We start from the raw sequence: 11,507 nt of genomic DNA, 5'->3' as shown, positions 1-11,507 counted from the left end.
CTCCAGAGCATATGTCCTTATCCATGTGCCTCTCTAAGGGAGGGTATCTATTTCCCCACACCTTTATTAATAAGAGGGATTTATGCATTTTTGTCAATTTCATGAGATAATGTAGGTGAGCATACTATATGAGCTCTGAAGTAGATGTAAAGGGTAAAACCTTAGAAAGTTGACTCCACGTGGCTACCTCTCCAGTAGACCCAGTTTTTAATATTTTTGTGACTGAAAAAAAAAGTCCTGCTGTTCTTGCTGACAGTGTAAGAGTATTGGTGAGGGATCTGATTCGGAGACAGCAGAATCACTCTACCTAGTCACAACAGAAATGGATTTATCATTGCTATCTAAGCTTAAGGAATTTCCAAGAGGGACAGGACCAAGTTTGGCAGCCACATGGCCAGAAACTATGCCGCCGGGAGAAACACCCAACCACACCAGGAGGCTGTCTAACACCAGGAAGCCTCTCAGCTGCTGCTGGCACCACTGGACACAGGACAGTTGTGCCACCACCCAGCTGCCCCGGAAGAATCAGAGTCTCCACCACAAGATCCTGTCTCCCCGTGGGCTGCCGGCTCATATCATTGGCTCCACCTTCTAAGTTTCTGGTGGAAGCTACTGGAGTCTGCAAAGTGGATTTTTAGCTTTCTAGCCTCTGAAGTACCATCCAGAAGGGACTGAAGTGAGTTCTACACAACTGACAGATTCCACTACAAGGAAACATATACTGTTTCTCCCTAAGGGTTCAATAAAGTTTTGTCCTCTGTGAATGAGAGGGGAAAATATTTATTTATTTATAAATAAATATGATTTATAAATATGATTTATAAATAAATATGATTTATAAATATCTTTATTTTTCCTGATTGACTACTCTTGCAATTTGTCCTAAACTTGAGGGCAGCATTATAAGTGAGAATTAGTGGCTCCAGCTATGAGAACAAAGTGAGAACTGGAAACCGGTGAAGATTTAACATTCCCAAACCAAGACAATCGATCACCTATTAATATAGATATAATGGGAGGAATTCCCTGGCGGTCCCGTGGTTAAGACTCTGTGCTTCCACTGCAGGGGGCCCGGGTTTGATCCCTGGTCGGGGAAATAGGATCCCACATGCCACACGGCGAGATAGATAGATAGATAGATAGAGGTAGATAGAAAGGTAGATAGACAGATAAATGATATAGATATAACAGTAATGGATATCTGTGGCATTGTCCCCTCAGCACTGACTTCTCTGCTTCTGAGAAGGGCTCTCCCCAGCACCACTCCTATCTACATGGCTACTATAGACCTTCCTTGTTCATCTATGCTCTTGATAATTCTTGCATGACTACATCTCCCAGCCAAATGTGACAAAGCTAAGGGTGAGCAACTGACCCAAACCAAAATAATGAGTGCCTTGGGCTTCCCTGGTGGCGCAGTGGTTGGGAGTCTGCCTGCCGATGCAGGGGACACGGTTCGTGCCCCGGTCCGGGAGGATCCCACTTGCCGCAGAGCGGCTGGGCCCGTGAGCCGTGGCCACTGAGCCTGCGCGTCCAGAGCCTGTGCTCTGCAACGGGAGAGGCCACAGCAGTGAGAGGCCCGCGTACCGCAAAAAAAAAAAAAAAAAAAAGCGTGCCTTTACTGGTGGTTTTGAATTTGTGACTCGGTTGTGGAACCCATAAGATATGACCCTAAAGAGCTGTTGGTAGCCCTGTCTCTTACTAGTCTGCAGTGAAAGAAATAAAGCCAATCCAATTGAGCGAAGCCACGGCCATAGACGGAGTTCCAGTAGCGTCTGAACTTCTGGTTCAAGTCGTCCCCAAGACATACCTGCATTACAGCCCTCTTTGACTTACCATACCTGATCAAGTTTAAGACACCATCAGTTAAAAGATGCACTACGGGCTTCCCTGGTGGCGCAGTGGTTGAGAGTCTGCCTGCCGATGCAGGGAACATGGGTTTGTGCCCCGGTCCGGGAGGATCCCACATGCCGCGGAGCGGCTGGGCCCGTGAGCCATGGTCTCTGAGCCTGTGCGTCCGGAGCCTGTGCTCCGCAACGGGAGAGGCCACAACAGTGAGAGGCCCGCATACCGAAAAAAAAAAAAAAAAAAAAAAAAAAGACGCACCACTACGTTATGTATGTATTTGACGTAAATACGCTTGTAATGAAATAGTAATGTGGTATCAACTGTTAGACTCATTTCAGAGCTGTTTTTTAAAAGTGTAATGCAAATTTTAGAATCAATGAGCTAGAGTAGTTATTCAACTCTTCCTTGGCATCTAAGCAAATTCAAGTTGGCTTGCCATGACTTACAATCACAAGACTAATATATTATGGTCTTACATATGTGAATATGATACAGAGAGAAGTTCTGACCTGGGAATAAGATAATGTGAAAAACACACAGCAGTAAGTATTTCTTAAGGGAAAAATTATGTCATGTAAGAGTTATAAAGAGCATAAATTACCCTGAAAGTAAGCATGATTGCCAGTGTCCTCATTTGCTCCAGTATTACTTGGAAGCATCCAGTGACCCATCTTGAGGTGAAGCACTAAAGACTGTAACAATACTTTCAAGCAAGTCAGTTAAGCCGTTTTCCTATAATTATCAAACATAAACACAGTTTCGGATATTGGTTAATATACATGAGCATCTTCTCAAGAGTGAAAGAGTCCCCAAATTCCATCCTCTTAATGTAATTAAATCATATTCTAACAACTAGCGAAGAAAGCATGATTCAAACTAAAGAAAGCTTTAAAACTCCACAAATCAGCAAACTTTTCTTTGGGAACAAAACAGTTTAGAAACTCAGATTTACCTTTGCCAGCACGGGTAACGGGTCCTATCCGAAAGGCTACAGAGATTTGCCAACGGTTCAAGGTGGTAGTTTGAATTTATGGAACAAAACAAGGATTCATTCTTACAGGTTCAAGTGTCTTGTATCTCACTGTTATTTTAAATTTGGCTTGTGGTCTCCTGTCTGCCATAGCGTGAGCGGCGAACTCACACAGCCTGCCAGATGGCAGAGGGAAGCCCATTACTTATGCATCGCACATCCTGATCAAAACTGAAAGAAATTATGCTCAGATTGAGGAGGGATGCTCGAGAGTAAGGCAATGATTAGAATATTCTGTATTTCTACAGAAGATTTCACATCATCATTGTCCATAAATAAACTCATTCTTATGATCTGCAGACCCAAATCTGGGATTACTTCCAAAGGAACTTCTCTCATGGTTTGGGTCAAAACGCACACGTTCCTGTGATATTCATTAGAGAATGCCACAGAGCCGATGCCCTTTCAAGGTTATCTCGAGAAGTCTGAGCATTAGACTGTGAGATAATACATTAACTGTTGTGCCTTTCAGAGGAGGTCTGTTCTTTAATAAGTACTGGGGAGGACGAAGAGGAATTCAGTTACAAAGGAAACTTATTAGAAACTTCGAGAGAACAGGCTTGATGAAAATTAATGGGAAACGCAATGTATAAATACTGCTGATGAGAAAAGTTCTAAGAAGTACTCTGAAAGGAGCTGAGGGACCCAAAAGTGTATAGGATAATATTAACTGATTGCTTTAAGGAAAACCAATCACTGTACATACGTCCATGGAAGCCAATCCCAGCTCCACTTGGAATTGTTCTTTTGACAGGGAGCGAATGAATAACTACTTCTAGTCCTCGGTTGCCCCATCTATAAAATAAGAATAAAAATATCTGTCTTTCCCCACCCACTAGGATGCTGTGAAGAAAAATGACAGACAGAGACATTTCAAAGGGGGGAAAGCTCTGTCTTAGTTGAAGAAAGGAAAAAAAATCTTTCTTCCTATACTGAACTTTCTGAAAAAGCTAGACAAATCAACAGACATTCACTGAGCATCTATGATAACTCCAAATCAACTCTGAGGGAAGCTTAGAAGACCACAAACATGCAACTGCAGTAATAGAAGTAGAGAAAATAGTACAGTGGTCCAGGGTAAAGATGGCCCTCCAGTTGTGAAGGATGCAACACGTACATTTCCTGCTCTCATGGAGTTTCTGGTCTAGTGCCCAGGGGAGCCCTGGGGCTGCAGTGTCCAAGCCTGGATCTCCATTAGAATTGCGTGGGAAGCTTCCTAAAATCACAGTCCCTGGGTGCCTCGCCCAAGATCCAGTGAATTGGAGCACCTGAAATGAAGAGGGATGTGACAGGTAGAGAGGTGATTGGATGACATCCCTGGGCGTCTCACGCAAACTCGCATCAGTGTGGTTCTGCCCTTATTTACATTCAGCAAGATTTTGGTTCAATAGAGAATGCAACATCAAAAATAAAATAAGCCTTTGGTTTTGCAAAATCATAGGTCTAATGGGTTTCCTCATAGACGGGAAAGTATTTCAAGAAATTCTTTCATTCATTCATTCAACATTCGTTCACTCAACAGACACTTCTCGTATGCCTCTTGTGGCCCTAGGGTCTCAGCAGTGGAAAGGACACACAAAGTCCCAGCTCTTAGTAAGCTAACACCAACATACACTGAGCATCCAAACCCCCAGCTTTTGTTTTTTCAGGTTTGATTCTTTAACTGAACCAGATGTTCTTCCCATAATTCCACACATTCCTTCTCACCCTGCCCCCTTTCTGCCACCCTTTCTTCCCTCCAGAAATTCATTTCTATTTATTTGCAAACACAGATTTTAACATTTGCTCATCTGAAGTCTATTAGTCTCTGCATATTTCTGCCCTTGATTCTGAACCAGGCAGTGCAGTAAAACAAGTACGTCTGTATAACATGTGCTTGGTCCTTGCTTCATTTTCTTCTGTTTTATATTCAGGGTGACAGGAACTATATCTTGCAGCAGGATGTTTACATGTACATACCTTGGGTAGATAGGATCTGATGGGCGATGTAGACATGATCAATCGACAGATATTTATGAGACATTCCTGAACATATAAAACAATATCCTCCTTCTCAAGAATCGTATCAAGCTTCCTGTGATGGACAACTCAGTAAAGGTAACAGAGGCCTACTCTCTCCCTTCAGTAATGTGAGGGGAGGAGAGGAAGGATTTTCAAGGTGGCAGGCAAATTATCTCCTCTTGTAGTGCAAGGCCAAAATAATGCCTGCCTTGTATTGAAAAGTTTCACATTAGGTACTGTGGGGGTTTGTGTGATGCAAAAACAGGACTAGTGGTACCTAGAGGGATAAACTTTTCACTCTTCCTGGTGCATATCTCACCAGCTTTGAGCAGGAGGAAAATAAGGGCGATTTTTTTTTTTTTTGAGGTACACGGGCCTCTCACTGCTGTGGCCTCTCCCGTTGCAGAGCACAGGCTCCTAACGCGCAGGCTCAGCGGCCATGGCTCACGGGCCCAGCTGCCCCGCGGCATGTAGGATCCTCCCGGACCAGGGCACGAACCCGTGTCCCCTGCATCGGCAGGCGGACTCTCAACCACTGCGCCACCAGGGAAGCCCAAGGGCCATTCTTGATAAAACCAACAAAAGGGAAGATGGGAAGGTGACCGTCTGAGCATCCTTTCCTCCTTTGTTCCTTCTGCTCCCCTCAAGTGGGCTTTCTCATCACCATCGCCTCATCAGCACCGCTGCCATCTTTCTGTTCCCAGAACATTGCTACCCAAGGCCCCACTGTTTGTCCCATCTCCTCGCTAGGGTATGAGGGCACAGTATTCTACCAAGCCCCCTCCTTCATTTGTCAACAGAGTGAGTCCAACTGCTCCTTGGCAGGTCTTCCCTGCTCGAGGATGTCCCTCCTAAAGCTGGCTGGCCAAAGGAAGAGGATGACTTTCCCAGACAGAGAAGGACTCTTGTCCATGTGAAGAGTCTACTGATCTCTCCAACAACCCTCCAAGCTCACATTATTGTCCTTTCTCCAGCACCAAATTTAGCCTCTCTGATCCAGATTCTTTGACATTGCTGGTAAACTTTAACGGATCAAGTAAATAATTCCAGGCTAATCAGCTCATGGGAAAAGAGCCATGGAGAATCTAAACACTCATCTGTTACCTGTCTCAGTGTCATCTGTGAATTATTACAACCTCTCAAGACAACGTCCCGACCTTTGTTCTCTTAACCCAAGGAAATGCCTCTAAGGGAAGGAATTTCAGGCTACGGTAAAAAGGGCAGGAGATATATTAGCGCTGGAGGGTCCTTCACCTCATACTGTTACCTGTAGGTCATCCTCCAACACAAACCTAGTTCAACAAAGAAAATTCAGTGACCTTATTGCAAGCCCTCTTCTGCAAGGAGAGGAAAAAATTAATATATACTTCAAGTATTAGCCATGTTTCATACATTTTCTGCCATAGTTTTATGCATTTTCTGCCATAGTTTAAGTTGAAAATGTTTTCATAGAACCATAATGTGTAAGTAGTTCTCTGTACATTTCCCCCAAAATAACTCAGTTAAAAAAATATCCATTTTTGTAATAAAATGTTGGGAAAATAACCTTAGAGATTAAATATCAACTACGTGCTCTTAAACCAAGGACATGCCATTTACCTTTAAACCCTTAAACCATCACTGAGTAACTGAAAGATACAAATCATATTGTTTCTGGTTTTTTATAAGAGCTTTGTTTTGTTTTGAGCAACTTAACATATAAACAGAAAATATTACCCTGAAGAAAAGAATGTGATCACTTTTTTTGGCAAGTAAGATGTTAGCAAAGACATTTACCTTTGTAGAATTTATTAGAAAGAAACTTACCTGCTGTATTAGTGTCCTAGGGCTGCTGTAATGTGGGATCTTAAAACAAATGAAATTTACTGTCTTGCAGTTCTGGAGGCTAGAAGTCTGAAATCATAGTGTTGGCCAGACCATGCTCCCTCTGAAAACTGTAGGGGAATCCTTCCTTGTCTTTTCCAGCTCCTGGAAGTTTGCCGGCAATCTTTGGCATTCCTCAGCTTGTAGCTACACACTCCAAACTCTGCCTTCATCATCACATGACATTTTCCTTGTGTCTGTGTCTTCACATAGCCATCTTCTTATGCGGACACCAGTCTTGTTGGATTAAGGGGCCACCCTATTCAAGTATGACCTTGTTTAACTCAACAAATTATATCACCAGTGACTCTATTTCCAAATAAGAACACATTCTGCAGTACTGGGGGTTAGGACTTCAACATACCTTTTGAGGGGGACACAATTCAAGCCATCATATTTGGAATCTGTAATTTTATTGGAGAATGACTTGGAAAGCAGGTCTTGCCCTCCGGAGAAGTTGGGTACTCGGTCTAAACCAGTGTTCCATTTTCAGAGCTATGTTATTGATATATATAGGCCACTGGGCTCCCATTTAGGGTGGTATGAGTTGTAGAAGGATCATTGAATCAAGAGTAGGAATATCTGAGTTAGAAATTCAGCTCTGCCATCTAGCAGGTGTGTGACTTTGGGCTAGGCGTTTGATACCTGTAACCCTTTGTGTTAGAGAGGGTAAAAATACCTAGGTTTTTCAGAAGGTTAGAAATACCTATATACCAATATTGCATAAGCAAAAGCACCTAGCCTTGTGGATTATTGTGAATATTTTTAATTATTCAAAACAAGACTGTATTCATGTATTACTTGTAAAATTAAAATACCTTCATTAAAATGCCTAAGGCTTTATAATCTATAAAGCACTCACAAATTAAGATATTATTACATTTAATAAATCATACCCAATGTCTTAAAAAATATTAATATTCCTCCCAAAATATCTACCATTCATCTTAGATTTCACTCGAGCAAGTAAATGGCATTTGAGGCAATTGTCCAAAGCACTCCCACAATTCCATATTCCATCCCTTTCTTTTTCTTCCTCTCACCTTTCGCCTTTCCCATTTGTTCTTCTTCTGCTTTTCCTCTATTTTTTGTTTTAGGTCTTCTTCTCCACTCAGGGGCATTCCTAAGAGCACACAGGATTAACAGAGGTTGCTGACCATTAACACAGAATAGGTCACATATGTGGCCTGTCCACTCAGTGCCCTGTGTTATACTCACTTCCCACTCACCTGTGATTTCAGAGTAGCTGTGGGGAGTTCCAGGCACCCCAATGTTGTTGCACTTCAGGTGTAAGCCCAGCATCTCCCTACAGCTCTGCTTGAAGTTCTCTCCAAAGGTAAGGCAGCCTACTCAACTGGCGCACCAGCAGCTCCGAATTACAGATAAATGAGGAACAAGAGAGACAAGAGGGACAATTCTGAGACATTCTACCCAGAGGGTCCCCAGGTCATTAACAAACCCCCTTTATCGGCTTTTGCTCTTTCACTCTCACTGCTCCTTCACCCCTGCTTTCTGATATCATCTCCCAAATAAGCTACCAGCACCCATATACTTATCTCAGGCTCTGGAGCCCAAATTAACACAGCACCTGATAGGCTTCAGCTCCATAAGCCTTTAGACAGGAATTATTCCATTTGAAGTAACAGAAACTCAACTCAGACTAGCTTAAGCAATAAGGGTCCTTATTAACACACATAACTGAAAAGCACAGGAGTCCAGTTTAAAGTACACCTAGACTGAGGGGCTCTAATTATATTATTAACACTTGGATTCTCTTCTTTTTTTACTTCCATTGTCCTCTGCATTGACTTCCTTCTCAGGCAGCCTCTTTCTAAATCATGATCTCTAGATGATTTAGACTTATATCTTCCCAGTTTAGAATATAGTAGAAAGAAAGAGCTCCTTTTTTCCAATAGATATAGAAAAACAAAATCCTGAGTTGAGTTTCACTGGTTTGGTTTAATCCATATGCCCACCCATGACATTTGATTCTACCTCATCTTATTATTTTTGGTGCCACATGAGAACAGGACAAGTGAGTACCTAGAGGGATAAATCTTTCAATTTTACGCATGGATCTCTCACCAGCTTTGGGTAGAAGGAAAGTAAGGTCAACTCTAGGCAAAATCAACTAAAGGGAAAGTGGCCCTCTGAGCTCCCAAGTAGGAAAACCTACGGCTTAGAAAAGACTTACTGGCCAGGCCCAGGCCACATTCCCACTCTTGAAGTGGGGGTAAAAGTTTCCAGCTTCAAATAAATCATATGGTTCCTGGCAGTGAGAAGTAGGGACCAGCAAGCAAAAGTAGCTGATGCTTTGTGTATAACTATATATGTCTCACACCCCTACAAACCCACATACATCTATTTATCCAACAAACACTTAACAAGCATGTACTATGTGCTAAGCATCAGAAAGACAAAACTGACTAAAGAAAAAAATCTACTCTCAAGATGTTCATAGTCCAGTGGAAGAGAGAAAAATAGAAAGCAATAAGAAATCAAGAGAGTATCATTTTAATTCATATGCTATGGAAAAGGAGAGGAGACATCAAAGTCTGCCTGGGTTGTCTGGTCTAATTCACTATGATGTCTTACCTAAATAGGTCAGAGGTTGGAAAACTTTTTCTGGAAAGGGCCACATAGTAAATATTTTCAGCTGTGTGGTATAAACTCTCTCCGTTGCAACTACCCAACTCTGCTCTTGTAGCCATAAGCAATACGGAAACAAATGTGTTTGGCTATGCTCTACTAAAACTTTATTAATGGAAACCATACTCTGGATTTCTTTTAAGTTTTCACATGTCATAGGATATATTCTTTTAATTTTTTTCGATCATTCAAAAATATAAAAAGTATGAAAATCACTCTTAGATTTCAGGCTGTACAAAAACAGAGTGGGCCAGATTTGGTCCAGAAGTCAGGTTGCTCATCCCTGACCTAGATTATTGCCACAGTCCTGGCCACTCCAATACATTCCCCATCCTGCAGCCAGAAGAATCCTTCTAAGACCAAATGTTATCTTGTCACACATCTGTCTCAATGACTTTTCATTGCCTTCAGGATAAATTCCAAATATCTTGATCATTGTAAGTTTCTTCACAACTCCTTGCTGAACCGCTTTTATTTCCTCCAACAACCCATGCATCCCATATTCCCTGCTCCCATTCCATATTACCTAAATAATCCCTACTCTTTCTTCTATCAATTTTTTTTTCCTCCAAGAAACCTTTCTTAAACTCTTCCCCAAGCCTGGGTTAGGTGTCCTTAGTGTTTTGATAGCACTGTATATTGCCTCACTTCACAGCACTTATTATATATTATAATTATTATCATAGTATATAATTACAATGATAACATTATTATAATTCCCTGTTTGCTAGCCTGCATCTTCAAGCTGGATGAGGACACCCTTAAGTCTATCTCTTTCTCACTTATATCTGCCATTTCTAATTTAGGGTCTGGCACAAAGTAGATGCTCAACAAACATTTATAGGATAAATGAATAATATGAAGAGGGGTATCTTAGGAGGCTTTGCAGAGGAGATGTTCCACAAGCAGAGTCTTAAAAGATGAGTAACAGTTTATAATTTTGACAGGGAGTGGTAGGTATTTTTAAGCAGAGTGACAGTTATATCAGACGTGAAAGTGGGAAAGACCATTTGCGATACTCCAGGCAGTGTCGTATGGCTGGAGTTCATGCTAATTGGAAAATGATGTGAAATGAGGCTAGAGAGAGAACCTGAGAACTTGTAGGCTAAGATAAGGAATTTAGTCTTAACTCTTCAGTTAATGAGGAGCCTTAGAAGGACAGCTGGTTGAATTTGCATTTTAGAACGCTCTTTTACATCTCATTGCCCATGTAGATAGTCTAGATACAATTAAAGTGCCTGGGATAAAGGAGACAAGATCATTCTGGCAGTAGAGTTGACTGGAGTTTGATGCCAACCTCCCATTAGGAAATAATATTGGAGTCTGCAGCGACAATGCATGTAAGAAATAAGGACCACATGAGTCAAGGAAATGATAGTGGAAACTTAGTGGAGGTGTGCATTTAAAAGAGGAAAAATTGCCAGATTGAAAATACAGAATTAGAAGAAGTCACAGCCCATAGATATATGCTGTCCGATTCACTAGCCCACACGTGGCTATTTACATTTGAATTTAAATTAATTAAAATTATATAAAACTTTAATACTCAGTTCATTCGTCACACTAGCTACATTTCATGTGATTATCAGCCATGCGTGGCTAATGGCTACTGTACTGGACAGTGCAGAATTACAGAACATTTCCATCATTATAGAAAGTTCTGTTGGACAACACTACATAGGCTTAGTTGAAGTTATAGCTAAAGTCAAGATCATCCCAGGAGTTCCTCAAAAAGCTAAATATAGAACTACCATATGACCCAGCAGTTCCACTGCTAGGTGGAATACAGGCATACCTCATTTTATTGTGCTTTGCTTTATTGTGTTTCACAGATATTGCATTTTTACAAACTGAAGTTTTGTGGCAACACTGCATTGAACAAGTCTATCGGCACAATTCTTCAAGCAGCATTTGCTCATTTTGTGACTCTGTGTCACATTTTGGTAATTCTTGCAAAATTTCAAGCCTTCCACCAACAAAATATTATGCCTCACTAAAGGCTCAGATGATGGTTAGCATTTTTTACCAATGAAGCATTTTCAAATTAAGATATGTATGTTGTTGCTTTAGATATAATGCTATTGCACATTGAATAAACTACAGGATAGTGTAAAGA

The sequence above is a fragment of the Mesoplodon mirus genome, assembly GCF_964341445.2.
Source record: "Mesoplodon mirus genome assembly, chromosome: 12".
In the NCBI taxonomy this organism is placed as follows: Eukaryota; Metazoa; Chordata; class Mammalia; order Artiodactyla; family Ziphiidae; genus Mesoplodon; species Mesoplodon mirus.
This window is presented reverse-complemented; position numbering follows the sequence as displayed.